Source organism: Dermochelys coriacea, chromosome 12 (assembly GCF_009764565.3).
Source record: "Dermochelys coriacea isolate rDerCor1 chromosome 12, rDerCor1.pri.v4, whole genome shotgun sequence".
Classification (NCBI taxonomy): Eukaryota; Metazoa; Chordata; order Testudines; family Dermochelyidae; genus Dermochelys; species Dermochelys coriacea.
The window spans coordinates 21,498,407-21,523,406 of NC_050079.1; the positions used below are offsets into that span (position 1 = coordinate 21,498,407).

Sequence of the window (25,000 nt, forward strand, 5' to 3'; positions counted from 1 at the left end):
AACCAAGTTTTTTTTTTTTTTAACGGAAATGCTATCTTACTAAGCATGCAAAGTAATTTTTTTCGTCACCAGTTTCTTAATGATTTTTCACATGCCTACTTAATGTGCATATATGGCACCTCAGTGACCTGATAGATTGTAATGGCTCCAGAGGAGCCATTCAAGGCTATTGGGCAAGTGATCTATGAATTAAAATTTCTTTAACCATTTTGAAGAAGCTGATGTGGTTTTTTGTGTCGATGGCACCTGCCTTTTCAGTATGCGGACTTATTGTGCAAGCATACCATTTGCATGGACCTGAGAAATTGAACTGCTGTGAAAGGAAATCTGAGAGGTGGGCCCAAACAGCAAAATGAGGATGCAGGCAGATTTGGATCTGGGTTTTGAACTCCCTCCCACCAGAGTTGAGGGGTATTTGCATCTGGGGTCTGGATTCAGGGGTAAGGATTGGGCTCCTCTCTAGTCATCTCTGCCCTATTGAGAACTGTGACTTACAGAATAAGAGCTAAATTCTAACCTAAAATCAGCACCACCGATCTCAGGAAAGTGCATGGTCTCAGTTGATTGTGTAGCTGATAACTTCAGCACCGAACAATGTGGCTATATTACAGCATGCTGTAATCAGCAGAGATCTCCTTTTTCTCATGACCAACGTGTTTGTGTCATCAGGTCTCCAAGGGAGTAGGTGAATAGTTGAGGAGTAAAAGGGACCACATGCACAACTTCTTCAAATGCCATCTCCTTACAGATGTGACCCCACTGGGAGTGGAAGTTAGAGACTGGGGACCAGGTTGGGTGCTAGAGACCTCGCATCTATGCACTCAATAGAGAGTGGTCAGGAGGAAAGCCTTCTCTCATACAGCCATTCTCTTGGGGCTTGTATCTTATTTGTCTAAGGCAGTGGTTCCCAAACTTGTTCTTGCTGCCGGGCTGGGCCGGTTTGTTTACCTGCCGCATCCGCAGGTTCGGCTGATTGCGGCCCCCACTGGCCGCGGTTTGCTGCTCCAGGCCAATGGGAGCTGCAGGAAGCAGCGCGGTCCGAGGGACGTCGTGGCCGCTGCTTCTAGCAGCTCCATTGGCCTGGAGCAGTGAACCGCGACCAGTGGGAAACGCGATCGGCTGAACCTGCAGACGCGACAGGTAAACAAACCAGCCCGGCCTGCCAGGGGCTTTCCCTGCACAAGTGGCAGAACAAGTTTGAGAACCACTGGTCTAAGGATATACGAAATGAAGTATAGCGGATAGTTCCTGGTATTGGATCATAAACACACTCCTCACATAATTTCTACATGTGCCTTCGCTCTTTACCTCCAAATTTTACCTTATTATCCATTTATTGACATATGTTGTGGGAAAAGGTAGGAGCATCTTGTGGCATTGTATTTCTGGGAAGTGAAAGGCAGGTCACATACTTGGTTTGTGGTCCTGGCATGTCACAAACAGGCCTAGTGGTACGGTACTGCATTTTATTCCATTAATGCCTTTTGTTCCACTGAAATACATGCCACCACATACTGCAGCCCCTACTGCTTTTTTTTTTAAACAGCAGAACTTGTTTGTGACTTGACAGAGGGTCCAGCACATGATTAACACAATGGGCTTTGCTTTTTTTATGTTATGTGATTATGCTGGATAATTTTTTTAAGCGACAATGAATGTGCTTGGAGATATTTTAATTCCCAGTATTTTCTGGGAAACCACAATTTGCTGAACAACTAAGGAGCCTGTTCTGTGTTTGGCAGCTAGAACAAGGCACTATAAATAAAATACATTTAAAGAAACTTAAGGGTAGCCCTATAGTTGGATCTAGTTATTGGTTGAGCATTTTCCAAGTGTTTCACTGGCATCCATCTAGTAACTCCTCCCTACACCAGATCTGCTAATGTGGCTCTCTATTTCAAAATGAGTAGAACATAAGAGGAAACTGGCAAAGCTTGTGGCACACAGAGGTTAGCGTTGATTTGGTATTTGTACTAAAGCCTCTACAAAGGGTATTTAACCCTAAACTTTTTCTACATAAGCCTTGTCTATTCAGACAATATGGCAAGTGCAATTGCATAGCAAGGCAAAGCACTTAAGCATATGCATTGACATTGTCTGGACTTAAGCACAAGCTTAAAGTTAAGCACATGTGTTTGCTGACTCAGGGCCTTCATGTCAGTATTTATTTCCTATTAGTTCCATGTGTATAAATACTATTAACACCTGCAGATTTAGCCAATTGTGAAGCTGTTGTAAATTATTTGATAAGTACATAATTGAAAGTACATTTCACATTTGTATTGCGTCTTCAGTGAATTTTATTGTTCATGAAATATGTGAAATTGACAGCTGTTGATTCTACCATCTTATCCAGAGCATAGGGGCAGTAGTGCAATCTTTCCCATTCGCTGAGCCCTCCTTCCTCCCCACTGGGGTTCAATCATGTACTGGAGAGGGTCACATTTAGGAGTAAGGGAGTAGATTAGTATCTCTGACCATTAAATCCTTAGTTTCTTGGCCCTTTTTGTTAATTAATGCCGTTTGTTGTGTTGACTTTTGTGATTTGCACATCTGTCAGGCTACTCTTCTTGCCTAGGCCTCTGAAGAGCCTTCAGTTGCTAATAATTTTAGACCACTGGGCTGGATATTCAGTGGTGATTTAGAGGTGAATTGTGTCCCATCTCCAGTGCCCTTAGCTATCCAGTTGCCTGTGTCAAATAGTCCCTATGTTCCCTGTATCAAAGATTTCTGATGTCACTATTGAAATTATGTCAAAAAATGTCATACATAATGTTCATCACTGTAGAATGTTAGTAGAATCAAAGTTTGACAAAAAATCACTTAAGGACAGATATAGTTCATCTCTCTCACTCCTCAAGTGCAAGTTATTGCTGCTTAGAAGCAGCTCTGAAATATGTCAGGGTCAGCCATGAGAATCAAGGCTTCCTGATGCTCCTTCTTGCACCTTTCACTCATTGCACGAGAATATCAAGTCCATTGACATCAGTGGAATCTCTCATGGAGTAAAGTAGTATGCAGGGTGAATAAGGGTAGCAGAAGCAGACCATTACAAATAAAACAGTTTAGTAACATCAGCAGACTTTACCAATCTCAATGATCTTGAATCAAATCTCTCAGGTGTTCCAGAAAGTTCAGATATTGTGGATTTTCAAAAGTGCTCAGTGCCATGGTTACTGGGCTGTCTGCAGTGCTATGCTCTCTCTGAATGCACCCTCCCAGGTCTCAAGCCTTGTGCCTTTTCTGACGTGGATTCACGTGATTCTCCCATTCTGAGGCCTGGCTCTGGGCTTACAATACCCTGTGGATCAACTGTGCTTACCAAGCAGGACTGATGGAGTTTGACACCTGTTGTTCTTCCCTTTGGGAATCTGACCAGCGGTAAATATAGTGACCAGATTGACTTCTGAAAGTCAGATAGACTTCTGAAACCAATCTATTGTTTAAACGCCTTGTTCCTACTCTTAAAATTAGAGAAAAATGATTTAACACAAGAGATAGGCATGTGGACTGTCTTACCTAAAGCCCATACCATTCTGTGATGGTGGCCAAGCTTAATCTCTTCCTCCTCCCCCCCTGCACAGATGCCTGCGTCAGCCTGATTTCTGCAGACAGCTGCTCAACAACTGCTATAGTCCTTTTGGTTTTCTGGTTCCCTGGCTGTAGCCCTGGTTGTCAAATGCAGTTCTGTAAGATGGCTGGAGCTAGTAGGTAGAATCTTCACTGCTAATGATTCAGGCATTGTCTCTTAGCAGCCCTTGTATATTTACTGAGTGGCTTATCTTGAACTATTCTGTTTCCTTCCTGCTTGTTTTCTTTGCCCCTTTAATAAACAAAACTAACATTTTCATAGAGTGAACATATCAATAACCCGGTCAACACACAGTATTCATAAATGATTAGAGCAGTTCCATGTCCTTCACGCTCAGTGCAGGCCTAAGTGCTCCAATTGAAGTCAATGGAAACAGAGTTAGGTCAGTGCTGAGCACTTCTGAAAATCCCACCTCATATGGCTTATGGATCAACTAGTTATGCTCCTAAATCTATGTTTATATTACTAAACAAATGTCTTGCCTTTAAAAAGTGATGAGCATCCAGTGTCTCTTAAATGAACAGGCTAAGATGATGGGGTCATTTTGCATACAATGAATGGGTAATATACTGTCCTCTTGCATTAAAACCCACTGTAGGATAAAACATGTGCTTGAATCTCTGTAAGTTAGCACATGTGGACTCATGGGCAAATTGTCTCCTTTAGGGGATCTGTTGGAAACTTTGCGCAGCCTGGGCCATCTCTTCCCCACACCTGGGCTTTCCATACTTTGATTGTCTGGCCATCCCCTTCCTTAAGAATCCTGTTGGTGCTGGTTATGGCCTCTTCACCGGTGCTGTCTGTGAGGGAGTAGATAACGCAGAGAGGAGTTATGGCTGGTCCAGCCTGCAGTAACTTCCATGAGTATTTGTGCTTAGAATTCTGAACCTCCCGGAGTAGAACATACCATGGAGAATGGCCGTCTCTCTGCTCTGCCTCTTTGAACATCTCACCAACATCTCAAACTGTGCAATTCCTACAGTGTTGAGTCTGAGCTGAGAACCTGCCTTCCTTCCACTCATTTTAGGGCTTCTCTGGCTCAGATTGTTCTCTGTACCAAGTATTGGAGGGGAGCACATGATCGTAAATTTGTGTTAGGATAGCTATAAAAAATGTAAAGCCTCATAACAATGCATTGAGTTAATAGCCTTCAGTGCAATAATAAAGACAGTGAAGTTTGTTACTCTATACAAGCTTAACATGTTTTTCTCCTCCTTCCTCTTTAGTTTAAATTTCCATTTCTCCTTTTGCAACTATACCATGCAGAAAATACCAGTGCAAGTATAATAATTTAATGGTATTTACTAATATAAATATTTGCTTTTGCAAAGCAGTGTTACACAAAATTCCTGAACTGCAGTCTAAGCAACTGTTGGAATGTTTGAGGTAAGGAACCTGACCTTTGTGAAGATCAACTTAATGAAAACAGGGTTTCCACTGTTTGTAACTTGTATCTATACCGAGCGGCCTCGGAATGGCAGGACAGTAAGCAACACACACATTGTTACTTTTGTATTCCAGTTGGAAGTTCTTGTCGTATGTAATGACACTGATAACTGAAAATATTTTACATGAATTTCAGCATATTCCTGCAAAGCTTGAAACAGACAGTTTGCAAAAGATAAGGGAAAATAAATTGAATGAGACCTTAATTATACTAAATTTTACGAGTTACAAAACCTCTGTAAAGAGGAGAATTTTGAATTAGCTTTGTCTTAAAATACAGCTGGAGTTGTTAGCCATATGCTGAAAGTGCAGGGAGGAGAGAGGGAAAACATATTTGAAATAATCTTGGTTTCCAGAATAATATCATTTATCCTCCGACTGCCCACATATTTAGTTGCCACTTATTAACGTTGTAAGTGTTTTAATTTATCATGCACCTGAGACTATTGTGTATATTCTATATTGCTACAGTTTTTACACAAGTGACATCCACTGTTAACATATGATCAAACCAACTTTCTGAGTTGGACCGAGGAAAATCAGCTATAGACACATCAAAGAATAAAATTTAGCAGTCCTTCCCTCACTTAAAGCTTTTTCCAGATCATAGACAAATATACGAGTGCCTTCTAAAATAGTACACCCTGCCACAAGTTTATTCTTGAGAGCAAAGGAATTTACATGCTATAGGCAGGTGAGTATTTATATTAGGCTCCTGTGCAGTCTGGAACTGGAGAATAGTAGAATTTATCAGAGGTGGGCTTGTAGTGGGACATGCAGTGAAGATGCCCTTTAAGGGAAACAGCCTCATGAATAATAATTTTTTTATTTTTTTGTTGTAAGGGGTCTTGTACTGATTTAATTTTTTTCTTAGCAAAGTAGTTCCACTTAGCTAATTTATTTTTCAGCTTTAAAACATCAGCATTTTATAGATCTGAATTTCACAATGTGTGGATGATTGCTATGTACAATTTGCAAAATTGTGATTAACCAGCCCTGCTTCGAGTCAGTTCTCCCTAATTCACAAAAGGCTTCCAAGAATAGTCTGCACAAAATTCAGTTTGCAAATTGCAGGGCAGATTTTTAGAGGGCAGTTTAAAGAATGAAGTCCTAAGGGTTTTATCTATATTTATATCTCTTGTTAAACCAAACTCTTATGTAAATGTTACAATCTGTAAATAACAAGCCAAGCCGCTTTCTTAAAGGAAAGATTGCATCTATATTTTTTGAGATTTAGGAAAATTATTAACCTACACAATAGATTAATATACAAGTATCTTTGGAAACATCTAATATTGCTCTGGGTCTTCAGCTATGTTTTATGGATATTTAAAGGTTTAAAAATATATAGACCTTCATTTTGCAGTAAAAATGGTCTCGAAAAACACTGTCCTTAGTGATGGCTTGAAAACATGGAGATAGCTTTTGTATACTTTTACTTTTTATAGCCATTAATGTTGCAGTAAATCTTGTATTATTGTATACAGTCTAGATTATTCTTCATTCTTTTGCCTTTGGACAGGAAAGAAATTACTGGCTTCCATCAGTGTTATTGGCAATCCCCATATTCTGACATCTGTTCCTTTCTAAACATTTTACCAACCTTGATGAAATGTAGTTTAGTGTTAGAAGCTGACTTGAAGAAAAAATTGGATGATAAAAAAATAACATTGATTAAACACCAGAAGTAATTTACCAATGACTATCAATATTTTGATGGCCACTGCAGTATATTTCAGAAAAGCTAGACATCTTATAGAAATTTTAATCATATTTAATCTTTGAATTAAGCTGAATAAATGAATTCTCTTTTTTTTAAACAGAAGTATGAGAGCCTAATTTCAGTCAATTTTAATCAAACTCTTTGGACTCTGTTCTAAGGAATATTTTGGGCATATTTTACAGTTATGCAATGCGCTTGTCCCAACAAAAAACTTGCTCAATTAATATTTTTAATACACAGCACTGATTTCATTCACTGTTGTCAGAGTAGCCATGTTAGTCTGTATTCACAAAAAGAAAAGGAGTACTTGTGGCACCTTAGAGACTAACAAATTTATTAGAGCATAAACTTTCGTGAGCTACAGCTCACTAGCTCACGAAAGCTTATGCTCTAATAAATTTGTTAGTCTCTAAGGTGCCACAAGTACTCCTTTTCTATTCACTGTTGTGAGACTCCAGTGTTTCAAGGGAGTTACACCAGCATAACACTGCAATCATGCAGTGGTGAATCAGGTACTTGGAATGCCCAAGTGGTATGATCCAAAAAAGGTGGTATCAGAAACAAGGCAGGTTTCCAAAAGATTAGACTGGTACCAGCTTCTTTAGCCTCCGAAGAGTATATTGCATATACCCCATTTGTAATGAATTGTTAGAGCATGTACATTAGTTTGTTAAACTAAAGGAAGATACAATATAATACAAGCACAAATGAACTGTATGCATATCACACACACACACAAGGACAAACGAACTGTATGCATATCACACAAACACACACACACATGATTTTGCCTACATGGTTGGATTTTCAAATTTGCTCAACATTGGCCTTGTTCTGCCTCCATTGAAATCAATAGGAGTTTTACTACTGATTTCAGTAGAAGCAGAGTTTGTCCAATACTAAACAAATTTGAAAATCACAGCCATTATGAGGCAGATCCTCCACTCCAAATCCAGCTGTGGATATGTTCATATGTACACACAGACATACTGCATTGCATATGTACCATTTCAGGGCCAAATGTGAAGTTGCAGCTCCCGATGACTTCAGTTAGTGCCACCTGGGCATTCAAGGGCAGAACTTAACCCTCTGACTATAGGATCTGGTGGGATTCTAAAGCCTTTAGTGGCTTGTATTCTTTTGACTACTTCAACCCAAGCTATAGAGATTCCACTTGCTGCTGCTGGCCTATTTACAGTGTTTGTGATTTGTCGATTTTTTTTTGTTTTCTTTCTTTATAGAAAATTTTCATTTGAAGGAAGAAACATTTCCCTAATGTGGGTACATTAGAGAAGACTTTTCATGTTTACTATGAAAAATGTTTTCCTCTCATTTCCCAAAAGTCATGCTATTGGGTGGCAGAATCTGAGCGGACTAGGTATGTGGATTGTAAATTTAGCTTTTGCAATCTACTTGTCTGTGCTAATAATAATAATTCACACTTTTCATCCATGCCTCTCTCAACATGCTTTACATACATTAATGAACACTCTTCGTTCTTCTGTGAAGGATATTTAGTAAAGCTGGTTGGAACATTTTTGATGAAATTTCATTTTGTTGCAATATGCTGTTTTGTGGAGGTGTATCCATTTCCATTAATTTTTTTGTGGGGGAAAGGGAAGACAGAAAATCTCACACTCTATAGCCTAATGGCTAAGGAATGGCTGGGATGGGGGGGACCCCTTTGGGTTCAAGCCTATGCTCTGCCTGACTCAGAGTGAGCTGGGATGAAAAACTCTGCTCTGAATCAGGAAGATTAGGGACTTAAATTAAGTATTCTGCATCTAAAGTCATTCACCTACCTACCAGGAGACAGCCAGACATATGTAGCCCCAAAAGCTCAGATTTTTTATTCAAAACCATACATTTCAATGCAATTCTGTGTCTTAAAAACTGCCAGAAGGTTTTGTTTTCATTACAATGTGGAAGAAAACTAAATTTTGAATCCTCAAAAGCAGCTGTGAAACAGAATGATTATCCTCTGGTCAGCCCTAATGTTTAGTATTCCTAATTTACGGACAGGGAAACCAAGGAACAGAGAGATTTGCCCACGATCATGCAGCAAATCAGCAGCCATGCCAGGAATAGGACTTAGGATCCCTGACTATCCAGGCCTGTGTTATAATCAGTAGATACACTCCTTCCCTCATGATGCCTACAGTGCCTGCGATCCTTCTCATGCCACCTCACAGACAGTCTCAAAGCTGTTGATGTTCACCTGCTTGGATATCTGTACAGACTACTAGTAGGAACCATCTAAATATCTAACAGATGTACACATTCACCCTGGGATTAATGCATTCTGGACACAGACCCATCATCCTCACACCTCTTCACAATCACATTATATTTTTTTTCCACTTGCTCATATGGCATACACCTGTGACATGCTGGCAATGCACTTGCAGTGCAAGAGACCCTCAGGTTCAAAGCCATCCTTACATCTTTGTTCTCTTATGCGTGAACCTGTTTGAGGTTTTTTCTGAGCATTCAAAAGGCTTATGTGTGCTGTTACCTCTTTAAAATCCCACTATGACCCTGGAATATGCTGAATGTAAAAGCAGAAACAAAGCAAGCAGAACTAATAAATAAATGCGGAGAGACAAAGTGAAAAAAAACGTTGGCAGCCCTTGTGCCAGCCAATATTACTTCATGTTTTTTATTGCAAACCTGTATACTAACAATAGACCACCACCCCATGCAGCTGGGTGTGTGAATTGAAGGTTCACTGAATGCTGTGAGTTTTCCAAATGTAGCACAATTATAAGAACACCTGTGCTAAAGAACTTTGCACTGAATTTTTTGCAATGTTCACATTCTTCAATTTCTTTCTTGTTTTAATTTCTGCTCAGAAAAAAAGTTACTTACAACATAGGTTTCAGTCATAGGACTTGATTTTACAAGATGCTAAGGACCTCCTATGAAGTCAGTGGAATTTGAGAGCCATATTGGGTCCTATAATGGAAGGAGGTAATTCAGCTTCCAAAGCCAGATCTGCTAATGCATGCAAATCCTGACCAGTAGCCTGTTCAGATCCTGGGTCTTCACTGAAAAGCTAATGTATTGATAGATAATAATAGCAATGACAACAAAAATCCAAAGAATAATAATAGTTTGCAAATCTAAGGCTGATGAACATATTATTTCTTGTAATGTTTTCTGAAAATATTCAACATTGCTGTTTAATGAATTGATATACCCAATCAGTAATGGCAAAAGTGAGGGACTTTTTGGCAGGGAATATCATCTCTTTAGGACCTTATTATGACTGTTGTTGTTACCTATTACTGTAGCACCTAGGAGCTCCTCTAATGAACCAGGATGTCATTGCACCCCAGAAATGGGCCAGGACCCCATTCTGCTAGGTACTGGACATATACAGAATAAAAAAGATGGTCTCTGCCCCAAAGGGCTTACAATCTAAGTATGAACCATGACTCTTAAACTCATTAATGTTAATAGAAAAGGGGCATCACAGGTAAAATCTGAACTTCCTTTTCTGTCCGTTTGTTAGCAGAGTAGTTGACAGCCTTAGCCCAGGCTTTAGAGAATTTTTATCCTATGCTGATTCCAGAATTTGGGGCTTACTCACACCCAAGTATCTAGAGATTTATGTTCATAACTCCTATTAATACTAAGGGCTTGTCCACATGCCCTCACAGGGGTGTGTGAGCTGTAGCGCACTCTTAAGTGTTGTACTCTAACTGCCCAAATAGACCCTCCTGGCATGAACTAAAAGGTACCTAGTTTCAGAGTAGCAGCCGTGTTAGTCTGTATTCGCAAAAAGAAAGTACTTATGGCACCTTAGAGACTAACAAATTTATTTGAGCATAAGCTTTCATAAGCTACGAGCTGTAGCTCACGAAAGCTTATGCTCAAATAAATTTGTTAGTCTCTAAAGTGCCACAAGTACTCCTTTTCTTTTTTAAGAGGTACTAGTTTGCATTGATACAGTCCCCTTTCAAACAGGACTATGTTAACACAAACCTTTTAGTTTCATGCCATGAGGGTCTACACAGGGCAGCTAGAGCACAACACTTGAGAGCACTTTCCATAAGAATGGCTCTGCAGGATCAGGCCAGTGCTCCATCTAGCCTAGATTTCTTCCAGAAGTGGCCAATGCCATTTGCTTCAGAGGGAATGAACAGAACAGGGTAATTATCAAGTGATCCAGCCCCTGTCGTCCACTCCCAGCTTCTGTGAGTTAGAGCATGGGGTTGAATCCCTGACCATCTTGGCTAATAACCATTGATGGACCTATCCTCCATGAACTTATCTAATTCTTTTTGAACCCAATTATAGGTGGCCTTCATAATGAGTTCAACAGGGACTGTGCATTGTGTGAAGTAGTACTTTCTTTTGTTTTAAATCTGATGCCTTTATTTTCATTGGGTGACCCCTGGGTCTCGTGTTATGGGACGGAGTAAATAACACTTTTACTCCACACCATTCATGATTTGTATAGACCTCTATCCTAGCTGTCCTTAATCGTCTCTTTCCCAAGCTGAAAAGTCCCAGTGTTTTTAATCTCTCCTCACATGGAAGCTGTTCCGTACTCCTAAATATTTTTGTTTCCCTTTTCTGTACCTTTTTCAATTCTAATATAGCTTTTTTTTGAGATTGGGCAACCAGAACTGCATGCAGTATTCAAGATGTGGCCTACCATGGATTTATATAGATATTTTCTGTCTTTCAAATTTTCTGCCCTATAGTCAGGACTGTGACGCCATGTAGACAAGCCGTAAATCTCACCGCACATAAAGATGAGAATATATCCCTTTTTTACTTTATTACTCCAAATGGAAAATGTTGGTGACAATCCAGGCCAGCAATGTATAGCCTATTATTGTTGCCATGCGTTATTTTGATACAGTGCTATGAATACATTATGTCTTTGTGATAATTTACGTTTCCTTTCATTTTCTCATCCAAGATTAGGACCAAATCCAGGATAAACTTGTCTCTGTGGCCCTGGGGAATAAAGAAGCTCAGTGAGTCACCCAAGCTTTTGCAGCTTCAGAGGCTACTCCCTATTTCCAGGCGGCAGACCCTCTTAGAGTGAGACATAGGGAGGCAAAGACAATTCTGAGCTCACGTGGCTGCCAAATCCTACCTTTCTTCCTGAAGATGGAGCATGGGAAACTCCCATGACCATCCACCTTGTATTCATGTGCATAGTTATTGGGGTATTGGGGAAAGGGAGGAATCTTCTATCAGGCCCTAACTCCCATTGATTTCTCGTCACAGGGAACTGGATCAAGTTTAAGAACACTTAAACATTTTCTATCAGGAAGAGAAGAAGAGGCCCAGTGGACCAAATAGCCCTTTCAGTGATTGGGAAAAGGAGGGAGTCTCACAGCAGAAGTGGGGGTTTCCTCTTAATTATCATTATTAGCAGCAGGAAATCTTTTCCCCCTCTTCCATGCAGTAGCTGGGATGTGGAAGAGACTGATGCACTCCAGAGGCTATATAATGTTTAGGCTGCCTAAATCTCATTGCTGCCCATTGGCTGCTGGATTAAATTGGTGCTCTTCATTGAAGGGTGCACCTTCCACCAAAGGGTGCTGGAGCTAAAGGTGTTGGGGATGCAGCAGCACCTCCTGGCTTGAAGTGGTTCCCCTCATATCCAGGGATTTAAAATTTTGTTCAATGGCTTCCAGCAACCCCCACTATAAAAATTGTTCCTGCACTGCTGCTTCCACCCGATCCACCACATCTCCTTAAAGATGTCTTCCAGAGCCACTCAAAGCAATATTTTTTTAACAAAGCCTTGAAGAAAATATTTCTAAAAGCCAAAGCCAACCAATCTGATATGTTCTGCCTGTACTAAAGTGGGAACCACATGTGTATTTTGGGTGTGAACATGTGTGCAGTGCAACTTTGTCCACATGCAAGTGTGTGTGTGTGTGTGTGTGTGTGTGTGTGTGTTTGCATAAACCTAATCTTTTTCTTGCCAAATCTTTCTCACATTTTGAACTCAGGATTGAACGTAAAGTCATAAGTTCATGATATTTTTTCCATGTGTAGTGTTCTTTGTTTACAACCAAAATCCTTTGAAGATTAAACTTAAAAAGACTGTGATTTAATGGATTTAGGATCAGATTTTTACCTTCAGTCTGAGGCAGGCATGGCTTCAAAATTCAATAGTAATCGATTATTGTTTCAATTATGGAGCAATGACCACCCACCACTGTTTGGGTTTGTAGCTATGCCTGTACTGCAAAAAGGGATGGGTGTGCTATTCAAATGAATGTAAAACTGAATATGAAGAGACAGAGATGTACACCAAGACAGAGCAAAAGGGAATTTCTCTGCCATTCTAGTGTAATGTACTACACTCGTGCTCATTCAGGAATCTCTGAGAAAAAATTTGACATAAAACAGTGAGTTATGTCAAGGTTGCTTTTATGCCCCAACACTGTAGAAGGATAAGATGGAGGGTTCAGCTTGCATGAATCCCTTTGCAGGATCGGGGCTTAAGTTAGCAACTCTTCAACCACATAGATCAATGTGGAGTGGAGTGCTTTTTATAAAGAGAGCAGGCATTCAAATATATCATGTGGACTTTAGCACTTCTTAGTTTTCAGTTATAAAGATATGTTTTTCCAGTGCATTCGCCAAGATTTTGACTAGTTTATATTTTGTTTTATATGAACTTAGCATCTCCATTCATTTCTGCCCTTAAAAAAATCAGCCCATTCTTATTATAAGTTTAGGATCAAATCCTGGGGTTTGCTTTGGCTGCTTTGCACCTCTCTGGTGGTCTAAAGCAGCAATAAAGCAGACCTAACTGGTACCTGGAGAATTCCTATCTCCAAGGGAATCCTTGGGTATCGTTGCTATAGCAGTTTTGTACTTCTCCCTTCCTAGCTTAGGGGGCAAGGTGGGGGGAAGTGGCTATCGTTGGCTGATTGACTGGCCCCTTGAGGCTGCTGGCAGACATCTGAAGCAGCTAGAACAGTTCTGAGGTTTGGCCTACTGTACCCGAAGGGTTGGGTCAGAAGTTGAACAAACTCAGAATCGGCGGGGGAGTGTGCAAGATGGTGGTGGCCTATGATCAAATCTGGACCTTCCTCTTCAGCTGTGCTGAGGGTTCAGGATGTGGGTAAGTTCTTTGCGGGTGGAAACTATGCCATCCTACAGTTCCTAGCATATTGTGGGTGTTAATGCTGTATAAATGTAAGTCAAGTAACACAGGCTGAAGGGATGTTGTGGTGAAAGAGCTGTCTGGAGTCTGTTTAATGGGTCTCCTTCGCCACCACAGTCTTGCTAGTGAGAGAGACAGCAACATGCTTGCCACGAATAATTTATTATATAATATCCTTTGCAAATTCCTGCTATGACTAGATGATCAGTTATTTTTCAAGTAAAATGGGGTGTTTCCAGTGCCTGTGTTTTAATTTCACTTATAATTATCTCCACATAAGTCTTCAATTTTGAATCTTGAATTGGATACACATGCACACTGACTTGCATGGAAAAGATCAGTGACAAAAATCACATGACATTTCCATACTGTAATTATTTTCTGAATCAGGCCCAGAGTCTTTGGGAGTTCTGGAAAACATACATAAAGCTGTTTTGTTTTTATCTATAGGATTTACAGCTTAATTCAGGGTTTTATGTGTATGGGTAAATCCTTCTAAATGGAGAAAGCTTCCTAGAAAGTTTTCATAGTACTATCTTTCTCAGTAGCACAGGGTAGGTTTTGAAATATTAGAACCTTAAAGGGACACCATGAACTTGAAATCTAGTCTGAAAAGGTCTGCAACGAGTTTTGGTTCCTATACCGGCTCTTGAGTTCTCTTGGTTTTATAATCACATTCTCCTATTCTTAAAAACAACAACAACAAAAACCAGTGTATTTCGCTCCCCTGTTGCTGTGAGAACAACCCACATAAAAGAGCAGGACAAATGGATTCATTCACTGTACAGAGGAAACAGGTGAAACTGAGTATACATAAAGTGCTGTCTTGCACAATTGCATGTACAAAAAAACCAGAGAAATGCTTTTTTCCTCTTTTTTTTTTGATTTCAGAATCTTAGGTGTTATTTTGTAAACCTACTATGTAAAAAATGTTCAGACAGATGTGTGATTTTTAAAGTTGCCCTTTATTATCTTGGCATATCACCAGAAGAAACTTGGAATTTTCATGCACTTTACCTACATTAAATAATAATCTGTCTTTCCAAAAAGCAGCAGGTTCTAGACTGCTCATCATGAACACATTGGGGACAGAGTAATAAAGAATATGAATAAAAATGATAAAAGGTGGCAATATAAATAACTTCTCATTTTGCAAAGAATAAAGAAATGTCAGAAAAGTCAAAATATAAATTACAATTTTTCTCACCTCCTCCATAGCTTCATCTTATGTACTGTGCTGAGCCTGCCCTCCCACTTTATATATGTTAGACCTGTGTGAACTCTTTCCATTCTGGTGTATACCGCATCAGTGAATTTTCTTGTCCTTCTGGTTTATGTCCAAATTCCAAGCCATACATCCATAACCAGTTTGCACTAATACACATACAAAATCCTGGTTTCACAATTTCCCACAAACCCAAGCTCCTGCTGTTGTGGTTCATTGTGAACCATGAGGTGTTGCCTGTGAGTTCAAGGAATCCTATTGTTTCTAACGTGCAGCCCAGGCACTACTGAATCTACCCTGTGCAGGGTCACAGGACTACGTTGGCAAATCAGTGCTTAACAAACAAATGAAGACAAGTAGCAGCAGCAGCACTGGCCTTCTCCACAGCAGGTGTTTCAGGTAACACAGTGAGTTTCGCTGACAAAATATGTATGTAATATATAAAATTAAAATAATGGGAATTGAAAGAAAAAACAGGGGCACTCCAACCCACCCATGTGAAGCTGATTTTTATTTATAAATGAGCAGCTGAATACAACTGTTGTTCAGCTACACAGAAACAAAAATACATGCTAAGAAGAAACAGCCTGAGCTGAATAAGAGACCTAGGACTGAAATTCTCTCTCCTTTCCTCCCCCTGCCATCTGAGCCCAGGAATAGTACACTTGGTTCCAGATCTTCAGCTGATGTATATCTGGGTAGTCCATTGTATTGAGCTCTGCTGACTTGCATCAGCTGAGGATCTGGCCACAGGGATAAAATTTTCTTTTGTAAACCTAAGGAACAACTCGGTCAGGTAAAGTAATAAAATACGGTAGCATACTGTAGTACTAAGATAATGTGCCATTTGCTGAAGGAATTACAGAGGTGGCCCTTAATCTTGTGATACAATTGGGCAGGTTTTTGCTGCTTCAGTGATGTAAAGTTCTGCCCTTAAATCAAGTGGATCTTCCCCATGGAGGATTTAGTTCAGCGCTAAGGATTCTTTGAGTGGTATACTGTTGATGTAGCTGCTCCAACACCATAGACGTTCTGGTGGGAGGTAGCTGGAGAGAAGGGGGCATAGACAGGGATCCATCCTGATCCCCCACAACCAGAAAGTCCCCTTGGAGCCATTGTCAGCCAGTGTACATTATAGCAGCTTTTAAGATGTCCTGATTTCATGTTGGGGGCCAGCCTAGCAACAGATTTGCCCGAAGATCAGGGAAGCACATCACAAGTTCCTTAAAGTCACCTTTGTACCTTCCCCACCCTTGAACTTTGCTGCTGAATGTTCCTTGGGCACAGCTCAGGAGCTAGACAAGAGTGTGTATTTTATAGGCTTCTTTTGAGGAATAATGTACTATTGGGCTCAGTGTGATGGGACAGGAAACACGCATCAGATATATTACTAAATTTATCCTAATAAAACTGGGAGATATGTTAGTCAGGTCAGATATAAAGTGAAAGTAAGACAGATCACAGAGGAATTGCAGAAGGCAATGTATTTACTAGACCACTGTATGCCAGAAGCAGAGAGAAATAGGGGCTTAGACTAGCAGAAATCCCACCTCCACTCTAAGCTGAATCACAGTGGTCAGATGAAATGCAGCCCTTTCCTCTGAAAAAATGGTTATAATTTTTTTGAGTGGGGCTGACCATCTTAATTACCTGGTACTGATTTAGCCAATCAGGGGCAAAGGAGATGTACTGTATGATTTCCGTCATGCTACCCACCCTAAGAAACCAGACTTGAACTCCAAATGCAGTATCTGCAGGGCTGAGGATCTAGCCCTATATATATATATATATATATATATATATATATATATATGCATATATATATATATATGCATGTATATTTGTGTATGGATTGTGCTATCAGTACCAAATCTATACGATCAGTGTGCATTTGGTCACAGCTGGAAAAACTACTGTATTGTGATAGCCTGATGTTGTAAAGTTGTTAAGGTCCCTTGGGACTGACTCTTGATCGTGTGTTTTCATTTTGGCCCTGCATTGTATGTATCTACGTATGTACCACTTTCTGAATATGAGGTTGTTTCAATTATGAGGATGAAGGGTGCGCATTACCTACAGTGAAACCTCACAACCAAAAAAATGAGTTGCCAAGTGTAGGTAACCTTTAATGGGCAAAAATGTGCTGGAAAATTTGTGGCTATTTTTTTAATAATGGGCTCTGAAAACAGGGGATATAAAGGCAGGAGTCACCTATTACATTTTTTTAAATAGAGAAAATAAAACAAAAATTACCCTGCATTTTTTTTTATGAGCAATCTCTTATGACGGAAGTGCACCTTGGACACAGAGTCACCAAGCGGCCCATAAGGTACCTTTATTCAGCCCAATCAGAGACTTTGTATGTAACTCAAAATACCAGAATAGAGTCCTTATTGAACAAGGTTAGAAAGGATAGAAACAATCAGCTTATAAAAAGTATTTTTACTTCATAGCAATGTGGTTCTGCTCGCTGAAAATGTATCCTTTGCATGGAGTACAAGCGTAATCCTTTGCCTACTTTGCCCTTAGAGTAAAAGTATGCTTAATTGCAATTTCGGAAAAGAATCTATTTAAAGCCTGTTGAGCAGAATATCCACTTATAGATGGAAACTATAAGTGAATAATGTTAATGGAGTTCTGTTTTGTAAAACGCATAGGACAACTAATAGAATCAACTACTATAAAAGTGGATGATTGAATTACATTTAAGAGAGTACCTAATTTATTACCTTTTGAAAATAGTTTTTAGAGCTATATGCTTGATGGGTTTTTGTAAATTCCAGGCTTTCTTCATGCAAAAAGTTTTCAGGAGTCTCACCTCATGTAATATATTAGAGTCAGATCACTTTTTGTGCTATTATAAGTTCTAAGAGGCATATCAGTATTTCCACTAAAACACAAATGTTCAAGGGGCTAATTACTTCAGGCAGAATTGCTCGTAGGAAAAACTTACTACATTGTACAAAGTCTTAGTCTGGGAGTAAATTTGGGCCCCTAGTTAGGAACATAGAATTGCTACACCCCATAGACTGAGTCTAGTGGTCCATCCTGCTGGGTGTTCTGTCTCTGACAGTGGCCAGCACTAGATGCTGCAGAGGAAGGTAAAACATCCCTGTAATGGTCAATTATAAAATAACCTGCTCAAAAGCAGGAGTTTGTTCCTATTTCCCATCACTAGGTGGTAGGTTTATGCTCTGGAAAATAAGAGTTCATACTCCTTTTATTTCCCCCTTTGTAACAGTACTGTAGTTGTTCACGTTATCCATATAACTATCATTTTTATTAATGCTGCCAAGCTCTTGGGCTCAGTGATCTCTTGTGGCAGCATGTGACACAGATTAACTATGCAGTGTGTAAAAATAATTTTAAAAGTTTCCTTTTATTAGGTTTAAATATGTTGCTTTTCCATTTCCTTGGCTATCCCTTTCTTCTTGTATTCTGTGAGAGGGTAAAGAGGAGAACCTGACTGACCTTCTGTACACTGTTCAATATTGTAGGCAGAGCTGCTTGTAGTTAAGATCGCCTGACACTTCCCATTATAAAACTCCATAATAAATTTTATATCTCATTCCTAAATACCATCCTAAGATGTATTGTGTTTGCGTTTCTGCTTGGGGGCCGTGCTTGGGTGGTGCCACTCATTGCCACTCAAAAGGGGCAGAGAGAGGGATAGCCTGTGCTTCCCTTCACTTGCACAAGTATATATGGGAACACCAGAAACAGAACAGTATTGTTGGCCCCAAGACAGATTACAGTTTCTTATTACAGAATTCTCATAGACCACAAACCACTATCTCCACCAGTTATAACAAAGTTTAGCTTCAATCTCATAAAAAGCATGTATTGAATAATAACTGGTGCTCTTATTGTAAGTGATTCAAAAGCAAATCTGGATAGTTCATTGTAGTTGTGCTCATAGACACACCCATGCAAAGTGAGGTGAGAAGGTGTGCACATACAGGGCTGTGTTTCCAACACTGACCTCTGTTTATAGATGCTAATCACTATGACTCCAATTATTTATGGCTGCAGTTGAGGTTAATTGGACATCTCGACTCCTGATTTGTAGGCACAGTCATGCACCTAAACATCCAGTTTGACTGTGTCCCCATTCATCTGTGTCTGTGTAACCTGCTATTCAGTGTGTGATACATGTTCACATCTTTACTTGATCCATAGAGGATATGAGTCCCTCAGCCACAGCTAGGGGACTTATTTCTTTAGCTCAAGCTGTAGAAGCTTGTGTTTGAGCTCTGGAGATCTCTGTTTCAGTCCCAAAGATGGAGATTATTACACCTGCAAAATTGCAAACACAAAAACTGAGTCCTGGTAAAGGATAGTTGAAAATGTGGTCAGATTTTCTTATTACCAAGACAATCTTCTCTTCTTATAAATCCTCATGAAGATGTTGGAATGGTTTTCTTTTCTTTTCTTTTTTCTTTCTTTCCACTGCTTCTTGTCACAAAACAACTAGCCATTTAACTTGTATATCCTGTTGCACCTGATCAGCATTTCACATAGCATATTCATGCACAAAAATATATTAGAAGAGTTCAGGTTCTGACAGAACCCACCAAAATAAATCAAGGGGTGCTAAGGTGAACATGTGTTTTATGTAATCCTATACTTTTCAAATGTCCTTCAATTCCTACAACAAAAGGGAAGCCTTCCAGTACATCTCCGGTGAATTTAGGAGATGTGCTGGACTTCCAACTTTTGCCTCAAATTTGATTATATCAAGATGTGTTAAAGATTGGAGAGTTTGCATCTGTGTGTACCCTTTTATGTGGTATTTTCAAAGATCATTAAGACCAGTATTGGCCAGCATAGAGGCTAACATTACTGAATAGTTTGAATAGTACACTTTTTCTGTAACTTTCCTGCTTGAGTTTTCTGTATTTGCACGCCCCCCCCCAAAAGAGCCTGAGCCAAGAAGTTTAGATCGAAATACAACTTTCCCAAAGTTTTGGGGTGTTCTAATATAGGGAAATTTAGTAGTGCCAAATTTCATGACTTGGGCCCTATCTCCAAATCTGAACTTTCCCAAAGTTTAAGTGTGTTTGTAAGGCATACATAAAAACTCTGTGAGCTCATCCAGGTTTGGCCCTGTGTGTATTAGGCTACATATGTGCCATGAGCTAGTGGTGGGATTCTCTGCTCGTGTACACATACTCAGGATAGCTCTCACAGAAGAAACACGAGTATACATAGCAGCGTAACTGCGGTAGCACAGGTAGCAGTAGCGGAGGCACGGCTGAGCTGAGTAGATACCAACAGGGTTCCAGCAGGTCTGTACTCAGCATGGCTAAGCTATGGTGTTGCTACCCATGCTCTCATGGCTACACTGCTAGCTCAATGAGAGCTAGCTTGGGTATGTGCACATGAGCAGGGGATTCAGACCCCTAGCTTGTAGCATAAATGAACCCTTCATTGTAACTAAATCAGGTTCTAGTGTAACTCTCTTGGAAACAGGGATTCAGTAGGATTCTTCCAGAGTTGAACCCCAAACTCATTAAAATATTACAATAAAGTAATTAATGCACATGGCCACTAGACACTCTTAAAATGTAAATTTCACAGCTGTAAGAAATTAGATTTGTTTAAAAATAACAGAAGGCCCAAGTACAAATTATGGAGTAAGTGCCTATAAAATTGCAAACTTGGTTTTAAGGCACATCTAATTTTTTTTACTAGTTCATTTGCTTTAGCACTGGTATTCAGAGACAGATCCATTTCTCTTTGCCTTTAGGTATATACTTCTTTGGTGCCAATTTGCCTCTAAACTGGTGGTCAGACAGACACTAGAGTGGAATCAATTAGTCAGTGGTTTTCCTCTCATCAGGTGATGGGGCTAGAGTGCAAGGAAATATTTTCAATGAACCTCCGTTCCCTCTGAACTATATCTTGTGTTCAATGTTTGATGGATTTGCAAACTACAGCACGTGATTGCAAAGTTCAGTGAACACTGGTTTGAGTTGTTTGAACAGCTGGGAAAGTAGGTAACTTTCAGCTCCACAATACATGTCAGCTGTATGTTAATAAGCCTTTGGAACACCCCTTTGTCACCTTATATGTAAGCGCAAGGGCCTGGGCTTCCTGCAATGGGCAAGTGGCAAGTTGGTCAAACTCAAACCTCCAAGCAAATCTGCAGGGATTAGTTTGCTTCTGAGCCTGAAAAACAACACACTAGAGAGTTCACTCAGCCTTAGACAGCACTTGATCTTTGGGTATTGTGCACGGCAGGCACTTGAACTAGTTCCCTCAAAGCCCATAGAAAATTAGTGAGGAAAAGGGAACCTCCTTTTGTCTAAGCCAGTACAAGCCATGCTAGGCTTGTTTTGTCAGCAGGTTGTGACCTATGGGCTTGCTCCTGCTCCACTGAAGTCAGTGACAAAACTCCCTGCATCATCTGGCCCTATATGCCTTACATTTTTCCTGCCATTTCCAAAGATGCTCACAGAGCCAAAACCCCTCTCATCACCTATTCTTGTGTCCAAGACAGGAGGCCAAGGCCATGAGCTTGAGCACTATCCCTCTTTACTGAGTAGACAGGATGACAGGGCAGAACATGGTCTCTCTTGGACCTCACTCACATATATGGTGCTACAACTGCCTCTTTGCAGGCCAACTTGTAGCATAGTATATTAAATGGTGGGAGGGAAGAATATGAAGCAGAGTGTGTTCCAGATGAGCCATACTGAAAATCCACTGCAGATCTATATTATGCACATAAGTAGACAAAGTTCAGATTATGACCTCTTAATGTGATTTTCATGCTATTGTTTTAAAACATAATTATAAATCAAATTGCATTTGAGATGTGACCCTGACAATAATGAGCTGAAACACTGTGAGGACTGCATCAAAAATAGCTCCTTTTAAACATTATTAGTGGTTAGAGCAAGAAAAGTATAGGTTGACCAGCCAGATTTCGCTATACCATTTGTATTCGAGATATGAGAATTTAAATATGAAGATTTTGACTGGTCTCTGGTGCTATAGCTCAAGGTCTTTCTTCTTCACCCAGGGGCTGCTTTTCCAAAGTTTTGGTTCATTGCTTTAGGCTTAAGCAGGAGGTATGTGAGTTTTCCTCAATGCTTCATTTTAACTGCTACTTTCCTCTGTCTCTTCCCATTCCTTACCATAATTATTTGTCTAAGCAGGAAAGCTTTATTCTGAAAGAATAATAGCCATCTTGGGAAGAGTGACGTTGGGTGTTTCAGTTTTTGAGTAGCCAACTTTAGACACTTAGATGTGAAAAGTGCTGAGCACTAGAGGTTCCCGTTTCATTCAATGGGAACTACTCATGTGGGTAAAATTATGCATGTATGTACGTGTTAGCTGGACTGTGATCTAAGCAACTAGTAAAATCTAAGCATTATAAAGAGTGAAAATAATCAGTTAAGGCAATATAGGTAACAATTCTAATACTCTTACAATTCATACAGTCTCTTTAAAAAAGGGGAGGCAGGGGAGATATATAAAAATCACATTAGGCACCCCAGTAACTTGGACTAGAAATTAACTTAACAGGACATGGAACCAACAAATATAGAACTCCACTTTTCAACTTTTCTTTAAAAAGACTTGGCTGTGACCTATGGTAGGGATTATTGTATCTACCTTATGGGAAGTTGTTATTATTAGATCTGAACTAATAGTTAATAGTGGATCATGTATTTACATTTTGCTTTTTTCCTCATTTGTGAGAATTCATTTGTTGTTCAACTATTATTCTTGGATATTATTATTATTATTATTATTATTGTAGATTGTTCACAAATTTAGAATATTTACAAATCATTCCATCATGGCTGTTTACCTAAATCACCTTGTTTTTTCTACTCGCTGATTGGATGAGTTGTACAATCACCCGATACTGTGCAAAATGCAAACTGTGAATATTACCACTGAATATACCATGCAGATTTTCTGCTGTGTTAGTCAGTTACTTAAGTTATCCATTTAGGAACAGAAGCAGTACCACATGACCTCTTTAACTAACCAACACACTACAAATTCAGAATTGTATATTCAAATGTACACTTTTGTTCATTGTTATGTAACTTATGTAAGTAAAATATGGCTATTTCTGTCTGCTGATTGGGTGGCTCATATAATTAAACAATATAGGATGAATTGCAAATTTAAAATACAATTTGAAATTTGAAATCAGCAAATATTCAAGCATTTGACCTAAGCATTCATTGTGAGGAAGTATTACTATTGATGATATTTAGGCACTCCCAACTTAGCAGAGAAATAAAAAGGGAAAGTGAACAGTCAAAGGCTGCCAACATCATTAAATTTGCTTTTGAATTTGAATGAATATTCCCTGACCTTGTTTTCCACTGTTTGCTCAGCTGTAATGATTCTCCCATTTTACAGATGGGGAAACTGAGCCAAAGAGGTTAAGTGATCTGTCCAAGGCCACAGAGGGTGTCAGCATCAGAGCCAGTAGTAGAATTAAGGCATTCTTACCACTTCGTCATGTACATAGACTACTAGACTACACTGCTCTAACTGCTACAGGTAAGAAAAATATTGCATAAATTGATTATTATTAATAATAATTACTTGTATTACCATAGAGCTTAGGAGACCTAGTCAATGATGAATTTAATTCATTGGTTAGTGAACTCAAAATCTACCCAGAAAAGGTCAGAGAGCCACATAATGTCCCTCAGCATTGGCTGTTAGCTGAAGGATGTGTAAAATCACATAGAGACTGGGAGCTCCCTATTGACTACAGAACTGAGGAGGATCATGTGCACATGGCCTACGCTAGCTAGTGTGTGAAGTAAATTGCGCTGTGGTACACTTTTTTTCAGAGAAGAGTGTGCAAAGGGCAGATATGCTAGGATGAAACCTTTTTTCTCTAGCAGTGCTCTTGGTCGATGTTCTCTGATGGAGGGACATTAAGCATGCCTGTCTGACTGACCATGCCTTCTCTGCTAATGTAATACAGAGACTCCATGTGTCATATTAAAGGCCAAAACCCTGCAGTTCTCACTCAGGCAAAACTTTCATAGATTTTATTGGGAGTTTTATCTGAGTTAGAACTGTGTAAGGACGGCAGGATTTCATCCAGTGTGAGGGGAGGACATTAGCATGGACCCCCTACACACTAAGGAAATAGCTACACTGCAATAAAACACCTGTGGCTGGCCTGTGTCAGCTGGCTCAGGCTCATGGGGTCTTGCTGCAGGGCTATAAAATTGCAACATAGACATTTGGGCTCGGACTGGGCTCGGACTGGTACTGGTTCTAGTACCCTCCCCTTTTGCGGGGGTGCTTAACTAGGCTCAAGTGAAAAGTCCCATTGAAATGAATGGGACTGCTTAGAAAAGTAAAGTTAAGCATAGTGCTTAAATGCCTGCAGGATTGCAGCCTGAGGCTTTAATGGGATGAATCACAGGCCCAAAGTTAAGTATGTGCTTTGTTGGATTAGGTCTTAATTTTGAACAGTAAAATGTGAACTGATGTAGACTGAACATGTGTATTTAGATCCACTCTTTGAAGGATACATTATTGCTATTGATTGGCTAGTTAGTTCACCAACTATTCTCCTCCTCAAAATATTTAAGTATAAAATTGTGTACTTAGTACTCACCGTGAAAAAGTATGCACCGCACCCACTGTGGAGTCCCCTCATCTCAGGGGTCACTTGAAAAAAAGGCATTCAGGATTTCTGAATTGCTATTCTCTCATATCTGCAGATGGACCCACAAAGTAAGCCTGAAAGTTTCCCCCCAGTTATATGTTGGTATGGAATTTACTGTCTATTTTTAACTCTATATGTACACAGTGCAAAGAATCATACGTAGCCCTCATTTAGTGGTGACAACGCAGGTATACAATCACAAA

At 39.7% G+C, this 25,000-nt stretch overlaps 1 protein-coding gene across 6 annotated transcripts in view; it reads left to right on the top strand.

Moving 5' to 3' along the window:
* ZNF536 (zinc finger protein 536) overlaps positions 1–25,000 on the top strand; it is a 415,977-nt gene that overhangs the window by 92,280 nt on the left and 298,697 nt on the right. For all 6 annotated transcript variants that reach the window (XM_043494950.1, XM_043494953.1, XM_043494954.1 and 3 more), the window contains one exon: positions 23,522–23,665. The gene's annotated coding sequence lies outside the window, so the exon portion shown is untranslated. The remainder of the gene's footprint in view (positions 1–23,521; positions 23,666–25,000) is intronic.